This window comes from Rhipicephalus sanguineus, chromosome 1, assembly GCF_013339695.2.
Source record: "Rhipicephalus sanguineus isolate Rsan-2018 chromosome 1, BIME_Rsan_1.4, whole genome shotgun sequence".
In the NCBI taxonomy this organism is placed as follows: domain Eukaryota; kingdom Metazoa; phylum Arthropoda; class Arachnida; order Ixodida; family Ixodidae; genus Rhipicephalus; species Rhipicephalus sanguineus.
This window is the reverse complement of record NC_051176.1, coordinates 236,354,638-236,372,316: the sequence shown is the minus strand read 5'-3', so window position 1 is coordinate 236,372,316 and position 17,679 is coordinate 236,354,638. Positions and strand designations below refer to the sequence as shown.

The 17,679-nt window shown below is 46.4% G+C and overlaps 1 protein-coding gene across 1 annotated transcript in view; it reads right to left on the bottom strand.

The window, feature by feature from the left end:
* LOC119375060 (dopamine receptor 2) overlaps positions 1–17,418 on the bottom strand; it is a 218,724-nt gene extending 201,306 nt beyond the window's left edge. The window contains exon 1 of the mRNA XM_037645267.2: positions 17,108–17,418. The gene's annotated coding sequence lies outside the window, so the exon portion shown is untranslated. The remainder of the gene's footprint in view (positions 1–17,107) is intronic.
* Positions 17,419–17,679: the final 261 nt, after the last annotated feature.

Here is a 17,679-nt window from a genome sequence, read left to right as displayed (position 1 = left end):
CACGTTTTAGAGGCAAAGTTCGGCGTGTCGGCGGGCATCGTCGTCTTATGTCGCGGCCATCGTCGTGTACTGAACGTAAGAGAGGACGCCACCGCCTCAGCGCTCACCGTGTGGCGAGAGAGAGTGAACGGCGCGCGTTGACTATGGAAACGCTTTTTCTGCGATGAACGCTGAACTGCCAGCTCGCAAGGAACGAGAACGCGCCCTCGCCTGCAATAGACCACGCCGACGCAGCCAGCGTCTGCTAGCGAGTTTCTTGATTGAAAAAACCGACTGCTCGCGCTGCACAACCGTTCCCCGGCCACCGCGTAAATATAGGCACTTGATCTTGACCTGCAATGTAGTGCCGGTGGGAGATTTCTTTTGTGCGTAGTGGAACAATAAAGATTCGCAGCGTGCACGTTAACTAAAAGTGGACTTTGCCTAATCTTTCTTGTCTCTCGTTGCCCATTAGCAGTGATTTTGCTGTGGGAAACATCGGCGCACATTGCATGCTTCGCCCCTCCACAGGTTTCACGTTAGTGGAACTGAAACATGCTTCGCCCATCCCCAAATTTTTTTTCTACAACTTCTTGCACACAAATTAACTAGTGCGTTTAGTTAACCTGAAAAGATGCTTCCGTTCATAAAAGGCACTTTATTTTATGAAGAAATAAGTGGCGAGGGGGGGGGGGGGGGAATAACGCCTGTAGAAAGTTTAGTGAAGGCGAGAATGTGGTTTCTTTCTCGCCTTTGAACTCGGAGTGGTTTAGGGCCCCTTAGAGAATGCTGCGCAAGTATTCGCGCTTTTGGCATACGCTGACGCTGCCATGCAGATTTTCTCCGAAGCCCTTTAGCGGTATACCGGGAAATTTCCGCAGCATTTCAGTGCTCTTCTGAATGACAACCAACAATTGAAAAATATGGCCACGTGTGCATGTGACGCAATAAAAAATTGATCGATATCAGTGAAAGTAAGCTTGCAGAACGATAGATCGTTGGGATTGGCAAAATGTGAGCGATGAAATGCCCGCGATGAAAAGCCATGTGGATTCGGCCTCCCATTTCCCCATAATTTTAACATTCTTAACAAGCCATTAATCTGATGCTGTGATGTATGCATCGTATCATGAATGCTCGTGACTTTCATTTTAGGCAGCCATGCTACCGCGAGCGCTATAATCGTTCACCCGTGTCGTGACTGTGAGGACTGTGACTTTGTGTGTATGCTCCATCTTTCTCTTTATCTCTCTCTCTCTTTCTGTATACCTCTTTCACACTCACCCATCCCTTTCCCCAGACCAGGGTAGCGTACCAGTTATTCTAGACTGGTTAACATCCCTTCCTTTGCTCTCTATCCTGTCCCTTCGTTCAGCCGTGAGTGTTTCCGCATTCAGTGTTCGATTCCGTGTCAAAAAACGCGACCGGTGTCAGGCAGCTACACGTCTCACGAGAATTTTGTGTTTTTTTGCATTTATTTAGAAAGGCTAACAAATACGCTGCGCAGCAATAAAGGTTTGTAAGCAGCCTGTTTCTCGAAACGTGCGTACTCTTTCACTACCCGAATGATCATTTCTATCTTCGTCAGGTTGATCTTCCAAAGCGTTAGCATTAGAGTCTGGAAATGATAATTGTTGGTATATTGCAGAGATCAGCAGCAGTATTACCTATTGTTGTTGCTGTTGTCGATATTGTTGTTGTTGTTGTTGAGGATGATGATGATGATGATGTTGAATAGCTGCACACAGATGAACAGTACGCCATATTAGAGCCGGCTATACCAATGTATGTACGTCTCATAACTTGCTCCATAAATATGCGCACACATGCCACAAATGCAAAATTATACTGCCTACAGTCGGCTACAACTTTAGAAGCACGCGGCATTTAGTCCCCTCAGGTGGATGCGTACAAGCCTGTGCCAATGGGCGCGCACTCCAGAATGACATCATGAGCCGGTCGGCCGGTGAGGCTGCTTTCGGAGGACTTTGCCGGGTGCATGAATAGGACTATAGGCTCGTTCACACCTCCGACTAGCAATGGTCGCGCGACTGGTCGCAAACGGTCGCAAATGGCCGCTTTGGTCGCAAAGCGACTGCCTTGACTCAGTCGCTCGCTGCTCGATTTTGCAGTCGCGCGACCGCAGTCGCAAACCTCTGAACTATAGTGAACTAGAATATTCTAGTTCACTATACTTTGAACCAATCCGATGCACAGGAACAGGGCTTCAGCTTATTTTACGGGGCAATGGCAATGTGAGCCATATGCGAGAAAACGTGAATTCCGTGTGGAGCCGGGTATAGGTTGCACGCAGGTGTGAACATCGGCCGCCTTGAGTCGCTTTTTAGTCGCCAGTCGCGAATGGTCGCGCGACCGGGGCAAGTCGCAGGTGTGAATGCCCAGATTTTTTTCGTCGGGGAGGCGATCGGCTGCCGCGCTTCCGTCATCTGGGCGGGGCCTCTCCTGACCTCTTAAGGTGCACCCAACTATACGCAAAACCGGTATAAGCAAGAAAGAAAACAAATCAAAGTAGGAGAAAAGGCGTATGTATTCACCCGCTTTAAGTAAATGATCATGCATATGTACAACAAGATCACTACTATACGCGCAACGCATGGATGTCATTTATCCAGCAGTACATGACATCAAACGCTCGTTTTACATGCAGTTCATAAAAATCGACAAATAAAATCAAAATATTTAGATTGTGGTCTAGCTCTTCACGTATCAGAAATTTATGTTCAAATGTGCAATGAGAAAGCTAAAGAATTGAAAGCATCGCTGCATTGTTTACAGTCGTCTTCACTTAGCCGGGCTATTTACGAAAGTCCGATCAGATATGAACTATAGTTATGCCTGAAGAACGAAGTTTTCATACTGTCACAAAAGTCGCGTATGCTTAACATTTCTTGCGCATAATGTCCTAAGGTATGCCATGAAAAGGGATTTTTCCACCGGCGCCAAGGGCGAACGTGCTATAATTCTTCTCTAGGAATGGTGTGCCGTAAGCGCACGTGCACCACTTAGTGTGTGTTAGCGTTAGCCGTATGAAATATATCTCTATGACCTAATATGGCTCGACCGTATAAGACCAGTAGTGGCTCTTGACTTGTGTAATTTCAAAACTGTTCGCTCGGGAAGGTGATTGCCTTTTTGTTTGTGTTTGTATTTTTCCACTGGCCTCAAGGGCGAACGTGCTTGCAATTCTTTTCCAAGAATGCTGTGCCGTAAGCGTACGTGCACCACTTAATGTTAGCGGAAGGAAATATGGTACGTCTATGTCCTAACAAGGCTAGACCGTATACGAACTATAGTGGCTCGTGTCTTATGTAATTTCAAACTTGTTGGCTCGGAAGGGTGACCGCCTGTAGAATATGAACCACAGAACGTAGTATCCGAGCTACGTGCCTGATCCCGGGTTTTTGTTTTGTGTATTATTGAACTGCACGCCATGAAGGTCGCCGCCAGTAGAGTGTGAACCCTAAGGTCCTAACAAGGCTAGACTGTATAAGAAATATAGTGGCTCGTGTCTTGTGTAATTTTAAAGCTCTTGGCTCGAAAAGATGACCGCCTGCAGAAGGCGAACCACCGAGCGTAGCAACCGAGCTACGTGTCTGATCATGGGTTTTTGTTTTGTGTATTATTGGACTACTCGCCGCGAAGGTCACCGCCAGTAGAGTCTGAACCTGAAGACGTGCATCTGAGCTACGTGTGAGCTCACGTGCTTTAGTTTTGTAGATTATTGAACTGCTCGCGGTGAAGGCGACCGACAGCAGAGTCTGAACCACAGGACGTTGTATCCTAGCTACGTGTTAGACCGCGTGTGCCTACGTGACTGGTGTTTTGTGTGTGAGTCAATTGTTCACCCGTGAAGGCCACCGAAAGTGAAGTGTGAACCACGGCAGCAACCAGTGCGTACGTGACCGTTTCAAGGATACATCGATACTACAGTGGAAGTTGAGATCGGCGGCTAGAGAAGCGTATAAAAAAGGGGCCGATCCTATACTTCGACAGTCTGCTCTGCGCCGGAGAACAGATCCACGCTGGGCAACATCCGGGACACAACGCAGCGACCCAACACCCCCGGTCATCGTGGAACCGCCACCGGCCCGTCTCGCCAGCTTCGAGGCTCGCTCATGAACGGCGCCGGTGTTGAAGGACTCTGCTGCGCCCGGTTACGTATGTCAATCGCTTGAACTTAGTGGACTGCGAACTCTAATTATTGGTTCGGCTCTTGCTGCTTGGTCGTCCATCCGATATTGCTCATTGTTGCTACCTATTTCAACTTTCATGCATGCTGCACTTATTTGCGATAATTGTGGATTGTATAACTAATTCACCTTTGTCTTGAAGATAACTGTTCTGTTCTTTTGGAAATAGCTTTATCTTTGTTTAAACCCATTATTAAAGCTTGTTGTTCTTTGATTGGAGAAGGCCCTTGGCTCCTTCATACCGGCGATTGGCGCAAGCCATACACCAGAGGCCCAACCCCTATGCCACGTCTTGGGAAAAGCTTGTGCTTCGGCCCCGAGTCGTGACACATACATTTGTTTTAGTGCACAGGTCATATTTTGAAAGTTAAAGAGCTTGAAACACCAATGAGGCTGCTTCACGGAATACCCTTTTTTTTTGTCAGAATATGCTAAGAAAGCCTGCCAAATCTAACAAAAAAAGGAAAAAGATGCCGCAGTGCTGTTGCGCGCATGGATGGCAGCGCTCAAAACTGAGCTTCAACATGAAGCCTATGTGCCCGTCGAAAGCCAGGGAGCCTTATTGCATCCGTGAAAAGCGCGAACTGGTCGCTCATCATTTGGGGCTATGGCGAATTGCTGTACTAAAATTAGGAGAAAAAAATTACGACACGACCATTGCTCAATTATCATGGGAAGGAGGCTTAAAGTACGCGGATTTCCGACTGCAAACGTCCATGTAGCTTTGCTCCGCTTCAACGGGCTTTTATCGGCGCGAGTTTTGATGAAATCATATTTTTGAACGCAGGAACAGCACGTGCCGGTTGATTATTGCAAAAATTTCGAAAGCAGAGGCCCCACGTGCCGGTGATTATTGCAAATCACTCCGACCTAACGCAATACTTTGGTGGAAGTGATTTCAGACCAGATGCACAAAGTTCAGACAAATATTTGTTCCCATTCTGACTGAACCACCACACTTGCTGCTCCCAAAGGACATTGGCATCGCAGTTCCATCTGTTACTATACTCTTCCAGGAAACTGTGTGGTGTATCGCGCTTTTTTTTTTCTCTTTAATTTCGAACATGCGAACGCCCGAAAGCGCAATGACGTCCTCTACATCCTCTACGTCGTCTACCCCCCCCCCCCTTTTTTTTTCATATTTTGCAGCTGGTAACAATGAATGGCGTAAAATAACAACACCATGGAGACACTTTCCTTCCCCATTTCTAAATCCGTTGTACACGTTATGAAGCATGAAGGATGGCCTGAAACGAGTTTTCGTTTTTGTTGTTGTACGTTCGTTAACGCAAATATAAACTAATTGCCAAACTACTCGAGGTTCGAGAAATGGTTTTTGTAACTCGACGCCACTCAAATATGCTTTTGGTCTCTTCCATCTATGGTATATCACTCTGTTTATAAAATTGCGTTCATGTTACGCGGGACACACGATATATAGTTAAATTTACGACTGAAGGCGGGTAGTTTGAGTGCGCAGGAACAATGTATGCAACCATCGAAGTTATTTTACTACGGTTCATGTTTTTCAGCGCCGTTTCTTCGGGAACACTGCACTAGGCATATATTTCAAAAGGGTGTAGTAGTGGCGTGCGGGCGTGCGTATAGCATGTGTACAAACCACCGAAACGTTGAGGGGCGATGGCGTACCCGCCACGGTGGTCTAGTGGCTATGGCGCTCGAATGCTGACCCGAAGGTCGCGGGATCGAATTCCGGCCGTGGCGGCCGCTTTTTCAATGGAGGCGAGAGCGCTTGAGGCCCGTGTACTTTGATTCAGATGCACGTTAAAGAACCCCAGGCGGTCGAAATTTCCGGAGCCCTCCACAACGTCGTCTCTCATAATCATATCGTGGTTTTGGGACGTTAAACCCCCGCAAATATTAGAGGCGATAACGCGAAGAAGGAAGTTGAGAGTACGTAACGCTAGTACACCGGATGCGGTTGCATCGACCAATCTTCGCAAGCGACGTTGATACCTTGCTTTTTCGTATTTCTGAGACGAGACTCCACGTAACAGTTACGTCACGAATACCCTGCTTATATTGTTCTTTTTAATTCCTCGTCTTTTTTTCGCGCTGTGCGTTTCTGACAGCGATTTCGCGCTCTTATAGTGTTTCACAGAAATCCCTGTGTATGTTCTTGTTCTGTGCAGGCAGGGTCCGTGCTAGCGAATAGATTAGCTGCTACATAATCAAGACAGCGCTTACTTTCATCTGACTTTTCAATCTGCTTGCGGGGACGTATGGACGGGTTTTTGATATTGTACAAACGATCCTTTTTTTTTAAATGCGAAGCATTTCTCAGCGAACTTCTGCGACTTTGAGCGTATCTATCTATCTATCTATCTATCTATCTATCTATCTATCTATCTATCTATCTATCTATCTATCTATCTATCTATCTATCTATCTATCTATCTATCTATCTATCTATCTATCTATCTATCTATCTATCTATCTATCTATCTATCTATCTATCTATCTATCTATCTATCTATCTATCTATCTATCTATCTATCTATCTATCTATCTATCTATCTATCTATCTATCTATCTATCTATCTATCTATCTATCTATCTATCTATCTATCTATCTATCTATCTATCTATCTATCTATCTATCTATCTATCTATCTATCTATCTATCTATCTATCTATCTATCTATCTATCTATCTATCTATCTATCTATCTATCTATCTATCTATGTAGCCGCCTACGACTTCGTGCTTTCCTGGCCGTTTCGTTAATCGGATGTATACTAAATTTGGTACGGCATAACATGACCTTATTACGAACATAAATAACAGGTCACAACTTGAAAATCGTGAAATGCATGTCATGAACAGCATGATTTACATTACACGGCATTGGGGCTCTTGCGGCCGTGCCGTTAATTTCATATATACCAAAATTGGTATGGCGTGACAAGTGTTCATGATGACAGGTGCTAAAATGCAAATCATGACACGCATGTCATGTGCAGCTTGATTTACATGACATGATGGTCTCGGGGCCCTCGCGGCCGTTTAAATTAATGGATATATACGAAAACTGGTACGACGAGACATTTCTGTATGACGAACATAACTGACACGTGGTAACATGAAAATCATGACATACATGTCATGTACGACATGATTTACATGCCACGCTCATGCTGCACTCGCGGCTGTTTCGCTAGATTGATATACACAAAAATTTGTATTGTGCGATGTGACTGTATGAAGAACGTGAATAACAGGTGGTAACATGAAAACCACAACATGCATGTCATGTATGTCATGATTTACATGCCACGCTCATGGTGCATTCGCGGCCGTTTCGCTGGCTTGATATACACCAAAATTGGTATGGAGCGACGCGACTGTATGACGAACGTAAATGAGAGGTGGTAACATGAAAACCATGACATGCAAATCATGTACGACGTGATTTACATGCCACACTCATGGTGCGCTGGCGGTCGTTTCGCTCGCTTGATGTACACCAAAATTGGTATTGCGCGATGTGATTGTATAACGAACATAAATGACAGGTCCTAACATGTGAATCATGTTATGTATGTGATGTACGGTATGATTTACATGACACCGTCATGGTAGCTTCCGGCTGTTTTGTTAACTGAATATAAACCAAAATTGGTGCGGCATGACACGAGTGGGTGATGAACATAAATGACAGGTCATGCATTGTATATACCTGCAAATAGGTTTCATTAGCATGGAATATACCAGATTGTGAATGAATGCGTGCATGGAAACGTGCGATATATGGTGAACTAGACGCCATGGCATGAATGATTTCATATGCCATGGCATGAATGATTTCATTTGGCTCAAAGGCAAACAAAGCGATGTATGCAGCTCTTCGCTGGCTGCTTCGCATTACATCGATTCCCACAGTGCGTGGGATCTGCCGAATTTCTTTTTTTCTGAGTGCCCAAACATAGTGAAAGTCCCTTTCAGCCCGCTTCGTCGTGGCTTCGACGCATCGCCGAGATGTGGACTAGCGTAATAGAGAGCTTGCATTCACTCGATTAAAACGCGCAACAACGCCGGTAATGGGTCGATATTGCCACGCTGTTTTAATGCGCATTTTCCCGCACGTATTGTGAGATAATGATCAACAGCGGGTGAACGAACAATACCTCATAGCCTGGCGCCAACGTTTCGACTGGCAGATTTAATCTCTCCGGCAGGGCAACTAATTACTGTCCTGTCTACGATGGTTTCCCGTTATTGTCAACACGGCTGAATTTGTGACTGTCCATGAGCGCGTTATATATATCCTATACCAGGCCCGTGGCCAGGAATTTTTCTCGAGGGGGGGGGGGTGCGGGCGGGGGGGGGGTGCACTTGCTGAAAACCTTGACTATTTGAGAAAAACACCTATTTTCATCACTTATTTTTGGTACAAACACGTACTTGCCCAAAACTCCAGGGGGGGGGGGGGGGGGCTAGGGTTTCCCTCCTGGCTACGGGCCTGTCCTATACGCTGCATGCATGCCACAGTTCCAGTCACCGCAAGTTGTGTTTTCTAGAACCATCATTAGGCCTCGCGACATTGATGGGTAATCAGAACGGTGCGTTATGCAGTTTCTAACGTTGCTGAAGACGGTTTGAAGAGGCAATATATTTAAGATCCTCTATTTATTCAGCTCACTCCAAAACTCCAAACATCAAGCGATCAACGCAACAGCACGCAAAGCACTCTATATAAAGCGGAGTCTCCTTCTGAAACCTGTAGGTACATGTCGCTGCATTTGCTGTGCTGAATATATAAAAAAAAAGTCAGAAATTCTTCGTCAGTATAATACTCCGTTATAAATGGAAATATTAAAATAGATTACAGCGTCAGCTTTCAAGCGAGTCTCTAGCGAATCTTTAGGTATCGTTTTCTTAATCGATTCGACAGTCGACATAGCTGTATTTCCGTTTTTTAGAGCCTTGAAGTCTTTATGTCCCTCCTCAATGTTCTTGTCAATAAACGACACAAGTCTCCCAGACCCGCAAGTCTGAAGTGAAGTTAGAAAACGTCTTAGTATATTTCTCTGAGCAATACATGTTTCTGAAGCTTTGCTCAGCAAGGAGTCAGTATCCATATATCTGGCGCGATCGTTTTGTTTCACTGTACCTTTTTCTCGGGAGGACTGTACATTTACCTAATGATGCCCCAAAGTCGGACTTGCCGGCCCATACGCTGCTTGCGTCTAAACATAGGACGCCCTTGGTGCAACCGTGGAACGCCGCTTGCGGCAACGACTCCTATACGGTATTACTGTTTTTTTTATCCCGATCAATGACTGCCAGCCTACACTGTACGTCGCTTCTAATGGTGATGTGGGAGGAGTTTAACGTAAACTTGTAGCTTCGCTGAAGCAGGTATATATAGAGATTTCTTTTTCTATTTTCACAATCTATCCACGCAATACGTTGTACTCTATAGTATATTCGATGCATACGACCTCCACTTACATAAGCTACATGGGCCGTCCTCCGTAAGTCCATAACGATCGTTGATCAACGTTGGGGGCGATTTTAAGTTTCTTCATATTTTATCGAAGGTTAGTTCCTCTAGCAGTCCTGAATGTTTCATACGAATGCGGGATTTTGGATGCCATGCAATAAAGCGCAGGCTAGAAAATAAAATTGGCGAAGCTTGCACTAAGCGGCGCAAGGCTTGAAACAGCGAAAGTGGACGATTCTTAAGACTAATCTGATTGCTTCTAGGTTGTTTCTAGGCCTTAGCTAGGTGATACAGGTTGTTTCTGCGTTGATTCTCAGCGCAGAGAGGTTCGAGTTAAAACCACAGACAGTCACAGACACGACACGGATGCCCAAACTCCAGAGACAGAAACTCGCGCTGGAACCAAGCGTTCGCACCTCTCATAACTCTACGGGCACGTCGTCGTTGGCGTAAGCCTTCCATCGCTTCGGGGTATTTTCGCAGCCGCCGTTGTATTCTCTTGTTGTACGTACTCGGGGTTTTCGGCTCGCCGTCATCGCTTTCGTAGCCATTTGTTGTTGGGATAACTGTTGCCTTCATTTTTAGTGGACCAGTGGCGAGTAGGGGGATTCACCAAATTTCTGTGGCACATACCCGTTTATGGTGATGATAGTTTTTTTGGTTTGTCGGACAAGGGACGTTTTGCTAAACAGATTCGCTGTTAAAATAGAAGAAAGGCTGAGAAAGGAAGCTCCAGTATATGTAGAGTATGGCAGTAAAGCCACTACTGTAGCGTCGCTTCAATTTCAACGAAGAATTTTGTTGCACAGCATGTCACTAGTAACGGGCTCCATGTGAACGCTAATTGAACCTTGTATGTAAAACTATAGCGCGTTTTTTTTTATTGAAATAAAAATAAACGAAGGAGTTGCTGTTACCATTTATTGGCGACGGCTGCCCCTTCTCACTTCGTTATTAGGAATAAAATAAAATTTAAGAAATACTCTGATCCTTCTGTGAGTTCAACATTCTCGTTTTAACACAGCCGGCTAATGTTTGACGCACACAATCACCATACATACACGCGGTGTAGTTAAGTCAGTACTCAAGACAAAGAGCAGTGTCTTCAAAGAGGTGTTGAAAGACTCATCGCTTTGTGATAGACCTTTCATGGCCATGGGCCTAGTGCTTTGGGTAGTGAAAAAGTTCGTTCTGATCCCATTTAACGGAGCTACGGTTCGAGTCGCTGGCTATGTGTATGTCTATGGGTTGTGCTATAGGGGCAGTCGAGCAACACGTGATAACCATCCTCGTCGACATGGCCGCATGAACGTATCGTCGATGGCACACGCTGAATTCTGGATAAAAATTGCTTATTTACCGACAGTTAGTGACGAGCTGATCTTACTCGCGGAATCGTTCCCTGACAAAGACTTACAATGTGCTATAACTGCAGAACGCTGGCTTAGTTCTCTGCGCGAAGACATCTGACTCTACCAACGCGGTGAAGGTCGGCTCGTTAATACATGCGGCTAGTGCCTTGAAGCAGTCAACAACAAAACATTGTTTCGCTTGCCACAGAACGTCAGACACTGCAGCTGTGATATTACGTCAGGAGCAGAACCCCTATAGGTGCGACCATTACCTACACGTGTGTACGATAAAAAACACAAATAAATAAAAGGAAGGTGTAGAGCGGGAGTGTTAAAGCCTGTTCAATAGGCCTGCTCTTCTCTCCGCTTTCCTTTCCATCTTTCTTTCCCTTTCCCCCTCCCCTTTGTGTAGGGTAGCAAACCAGATGCCACAATTCTGGTTGACCTGCCTGCCTTTCTCACGTTTTATTATCTCTCTCTCTCTCTCTCTCTCTCTCTCTCTGTGTACACGTGTGTACGCGCCGCGCACAAGCTTAGCGTAAAGTAAATGTGTGAAAATATGGACGCTCACGAAACTTTTTGCACCAACTCGAGGACTGCCGCATTCGTGCAGCAAAGTTAACTTTATTCCTTTTGTTGTATAGTCGCATACTGCGAAAAGGCATACTGCGTTTCTAAATCTTCAGTATAATGATGCTGCTGCTAATCGATCAGCATATCATTTTGTTATTGTATTATAAAAAAAAATGTTTCTTCACATATATTACTTGATGAAGGCCGTGTGGTGGCCGGCAATGGTTGTATAACATTAAATACTGGTCAATGTGAATGTTTGGCTAGTTTTTATGTAAAAAAATGTGCTTAAGCAAAAGCAGGTAAAGTACTACGTGAGAGCGCGCAGTTTGTTGCTTCTGTGTTGCGCTGTTTGCTTCAGAGCGACCAATGTGAGCTAGAGCCTATACAGTAAGATAGGCGACATCGTAAATGTCGTAACTTCACTTACAGTTGTATTCAGACATAAAGTTATATGCCTTCTACAGCTACAAAAACATCTCGCCATTGCCTCTTATTTGCATAGTACGGCAACAGTAGTCGCAGCTCTTTTTTTTTTTTTTTAAGTAGGAAACACCAGTGAACTCGGCGTGGCACAGCGAATGCAGGACTCAGCATGGTTTATTCACTCGCGCGTAAGTAAATGCTGTCTGGCTCTGGAAAAACATCGGGCCGCGTATATGAACAGCTGCCTAGTTCATGCAGAAACGCGTCGAAACGACGCAAGCCGAAAAGTGCGCGACTTGTCGTTATGCTGTCACCATGCTTCGAATCTCTCGCGAGTCAGTGACCGCGGTATACGAGAGCGGGTCGCTATGTATACGACACCACTATTCAAGCTCGCCGCGTCTTGCCAAAAGTGAATGTGGGCAGGGCGTGAGCGCGCGATCAAAGCCTTCTCAACGAATTACGCCCAACGCGCAGAGTCACATTATCGCGCATTAACACGCGCGCTAAAGGCACAGCCGTCATCTACGATTACGGTATCATAGTCGAGAGGGGCGGGCAAGCAAGTGTGTCTTCGTAAACGGTACGCCGTTTTGTGTAGCGAAAAGTGTAGCGACATGGATTGTTTTCTTTCCTTTTTTTTTTTTCTCTTCTCACCCCCACTGCAGTGATTTGTTATGCTAACAAGAGCTCGGAGAGGCGAAGATAGCTTCGCGCGCGCTATCGCGGCTAATAGGCTGCGATGCGACTGCAGGCATCGTGCCAAGAGGCACCCACCGCGGGCGCAGAGGCAGCACTCTGCAGGAGGTGAAGGGGTGGCCAACGAGGCACGCCGAACGGGTTGGCCCCTTTTCGTGCTGATGCGAGAGTGCGCGCGAGACCTCATCTCATTTGGTCGCGTGCCACCTCCGAAGAGTTTGCGCCACTATAGCAAGCACATTCCTTTCACCTTTCTCTTATGTTTTTAACATTTATTTCCAGCCTGTTGTTGAGCAGCGGTGTTGGCGCTATGAGTACCGCGCCTTCTTCTATGGCGCTTCGAGAAAATCCGGCCCCTAAGAAGCGAGGGACGCATCGCGGGGTTATGGCGCTGCTAAAAGAGATGCCGGGGCTATAAATTTTTCGCCGCAGTTTCAACTTCCTCATCGAGTTGCGTTGGTGACGCTACGGGTGGTTTCGAAAAACAAGGAAGGGGAGCACGAAGACAGGGACTCGTAGGGAGAACTGGCAGGATCCACAAAAAAATAGGAACCCGATCGAGCCAAGATAGTACGGTCGTCGGTTGCTCCCGGCGCCACCCCCAGCGCATCATTTTTGTGAGCGCTGGAACACTCGCTATTACACAGAGCTCACTGTTTACTACTCCCAAACGCTGAGCGCAATAGTCTGGCGACTATAAATTGCGATCGCGGCATCGACCCGGGTTTAGTTCTGCGGAGAGTACGACCTGTATACGCCTGGCGACGCTGCGAGCGAGCGGTAGCGCTTAATTGGTTTCGGCGATGTCTGTCATTTCTCGTGTGTTGTTCTCGCCTACATCGCACGGACGGCCGCTTCATTAAAGAGCGAAAATATTTTGCAAACAAGGAGGTGAGGGTGCGTGCGCCGCTGCATATGACGAGAGATAAAACATCCGGCCTCGTACATTGTGAAGCAAACGGCTTTACTTATTGCGCCTGTATCAACGCGAGAATATTGGAAAACTGGCGTGCCCTATTTGGAAGTCAAAAGAAGCAATCACAGCACTTAATGTTTGCTCATATTTTTTCGTTGCTTCAAGGGGTTATGCCTCTGAAGAAATTATAGTGTGGACTTCAATAATGCTTTGACCGACTTCCGGTGTGACGTGTGTTTAGGTCGGCATTGTCGATTTTTCTGCTTCGAAAGCGGCCTGTCGTCAAGACGGGTCAACAGTAGTGGCTACTAAACAGGCCACTTATTTCTTCAGTTTCTCATTTCCCCTATTTATATTTTTTCGCACGCCTGGTTTTTGTCTCCACTGTTTCTTCTATCTTTCTTTCTCCTTTCCCTTCCCTTTGTGCAGGGTAGCAAACACGATTTTTCCGTTCCGGTTAACCTCCCTATCTTTCTCTAATTGGTCCCTCCCTATTCTCTCTAGTGTCCACTAATATCGCTTATGCTTTATAAGAGTAATAGCCAGCGCTGCTAAGGATTTCAAGTTCCCTCGAAAACTTTCTAGCCAAAATTTTACGACGGCCTAATTTTAGCGATGAGGCGCCGAATTAGAAAAAACTCTTATTGCGTCTTTGTCATTGTCAAGCAAACCTCGTTAATGATATGCCGATCACCAGGATTGGCTGGAGTTTTCTCTTATAAACAAATCTATGGTAATAGGTTGTTGCGGGTACGGGCCCAGTTCAAACGACGGGAGCTATTTTGTAGTGATGTCTTCACTGACGGTTTAGCTTTTTTTTATCCTGTTTTACTTCGTCAGGGACCACGTTGACGCTACAGCGCGTTCTCAATGGGATACGCCGGCCGTGAGCGGCGCATTCCATAGGAAGTGGCACGGAACCGAGCAGGAGACATCGCTACAAAATCGCTTCGCCGTTTCTTTCTTTTGTCACGATGCACAAGAAAAAGAAAGAGTTCTTATGCTAAACCTTTTCGCAAGGGCAGCTTTCAGGCAGTCGCTTGTCGGACATATTATTAGCTAGCGTATGCAGCCGGCCAAAGGCAAGCAGCACTTCAGAACAAAATCTTTGTAAATACCGCACATGATTTTTTCATCGTTTGCTCAGAAGGTCTGGTCATCGTATTAACCAAAAGCTCTCGCACTATAATTGCTCGTGAGAGCTAATTGTGTCTAATCGTGATGTTTAAAAAGAGTGAAATAAAGAAGGAAAGGCCAAATGGACGGTTCAACTGCCGAGCACCGTAACCACTGAGCCACCGCAGCGGCCACCCCACATATCTCGTCGAGCACTTTGCGAAATAATATACTGTAATCAGTTTGAAATTAAGTTCAACATAGACACGATGGATGAATTTGCGAGCTACCACTGGCGTTGCGAGAGGGGGGGGGGGGGCTAATTGAAAAATTTCGGGTTGGGGCCGGGGGGGGGGGGGGGGGGAGAGTTCAATCATTTCCCCGAATTTTTTCAATTTTGATAGGTATATATACACGCACTCATACAAACACACGCACGACCATACATAAAGGGTGGTTGGACACCCCCCCTCCCCCTCCCCGCCCTGAAAAACATTTCTGGTGGCGCGCCTGCGGGCTACAGTTCGTAAATTGCAATATGGGCCATAAAGTGCTATATTAACGGAGTAATTAATATATGCATTATAGTTAAGAGAAGTACTTTGAAAAAGTGTAGTTTAAAATCTGTGGACGCATTTCGTCAGTACGTTAGATGGTGCTTGCAACGTCATTAAAATCCGCCAAATTTAGGTACTTCGCCAGAGTTGCCGTTTATTTATTTATTTGTTCGTTTATTTATTTAACGAGTGTTTCTTCTTCTGTCTGCTCAGCCTTTCAACGTACCGCTCGAAGAAGAACTTACAAAAAATATTCAATATACGCATGCAAAGCACCTGACGTTCTCGTATAATTCATTTATTCAATTTTACCGGAAGCACGATAATATTTAGTTGTTCAGATCCCGAACAAATTCAGTAACGAAGTACATGCTCCCACATGGAGCGCGGCTGTGCCCTCCATTGTACAATGCCCATTGTACAATGAATACATGAAGAAGAAAAACATGTGAACGTACCTCCCAGTCTGTTTCATCGTTTTGTTTTACGTACAACAAAACGAAAAAAAGATGTGGTCAATTAGCCGCCTTCTAATGAAATGACACACACGCACGCACGCACACGCAAACACACGAGAAGAAAATCCGTTAAGCTACTGAAACAGCTGTCTGCGTATACAGCGCGACCATGGTTGGCTAGCATATTGATGAATATGCTCAAAGCGAAAGCCTCGGCCAGCCTGTCCAGCAAAGAGGTTTCTGGTGGGCTTTTTACGAAGGCATGCGCTTTGTGATAGCGGACAATTCTTTTTTCTCTCTCTTTTTGGAAGACGACAAACCCGGGATGTGTTACTTGTCATCCAGCCACTCGTAGGATATTTTCCGCACAGCGAATATTCATGCGGACCATACGCAACTGTATAATGTAGCACACATTTCGCATTAGACGAGAAACTTGTCAGCTGGGCATCCCGTGACGATGCAGGTGGACACTATGCAGCTGTCAAATAAAACGGCTTAAGCCTAAAGTGCCACCTTTTATAAGTTGTCTATTTATTGACTCTGCACCAGCGTAGAACCGCAAAACTTTTATTTGAGACTTCTAGGCTGTTCAACATTCAGTACATACGTTTCTTTGTATACAAAAATTCAAAGAAAAGTGTGCTCTAAATGAAGAAAAGCTTGGCAATCGAGAGGCGAGTCAGGATACCGTTTTAGCAGGACGTGCCGTCAGCATGAATTTAAGCGCCTGGAGGAAAGAACTCAGCAGAAAGTCTATTCCTTGTAAACGCATGGAACGGCCGACGTGCCATCGCTGTAGCCCAGTTTCAAGAACAGACTAATGCTCCTAAGTAACGTTCTTTCACTGACAACCAGGCTACTATATTATAAAGCTAGGTGAAGATGTAAACGCAATAACGCATTAGGGGCGCTTTTGGCTCCCGTGCTTTAAAATTTATGCTCATAACGCACTTTCCAATTGATGATCGTAATATATAACTTCATATGTAGCAATGATCATGCGACACACTGAGTTCGCGTGAAACTGCCGCGACAGTGGCATTCCTCCAGAACAGGTGCACGTTTTTGCGTGCGCTAATTTCTCGCTAGCGCGTTTCACGGGTCAGCGGCAAAGCATGGCTCACCTGTGTTCGTAAATACGCGCCGCCCAGCTCCTTTTGACAGGCGGAACGTGGAAAGGAAGGACGAAGCTTTCCGCCTGCCCTTGGTTTCGCACTTTCCGCCTGCTCAGGCACGCAAGTAGGCTATGGCACAGAATTCTGGACGCACGCAAGCGCGACGGGATATACTATACCACACACGCGCTCGTGCGCGCTCAGCCAGCCAGCGCAAGAGTCGAGGTCCACTCACCGCGGGCTGCTCGGGCGGCCTGGATGCGCTGCTGCGCCTAGGAGCGCATTTTGGTCGCGCCATGGCGGCGCGTCTACGGCGGAGTGACAGTGGGCTCCCAGCGGCGGGCATGAGCCGAACCGGGAAGCATGCGTCGCCGCAGCACGGGCGCTCGACAGAGAACTGCGAGCCCTTGCGCGCCGTCGTGTTTACGCCTGACCGTGGCCAGGCGGCAGGCATATGCTCGCAGACAAGCACGTGACGTCACGGACGCGCGTTCACTAGCCAGCTAGCGGGTTGGGATTGCCGGCGTGACAGTGTGCCTGTTGCGGGAGTACACCTTTGCTTCAGGGTGACAAAAAAAAATAATAAAGTGAGGAATGGAGCTCGCGTGTGACAGCAGACGAGAGAGCACAGGGACGCCCTTCCCCGCTGTGTTTAAAAGGCACCCTCTCCCTCTGGATGTTCTCGCTTCGCTTGTCTCCGAAGCCCGCGTTCTTTGATTTTGTTTCGACTACAGGTAAACGGACGGATGCCGAAACGCCGCAGCGCATGACCCCTGCTTTGATATACTGAAGCACGCCTGCAGCGGC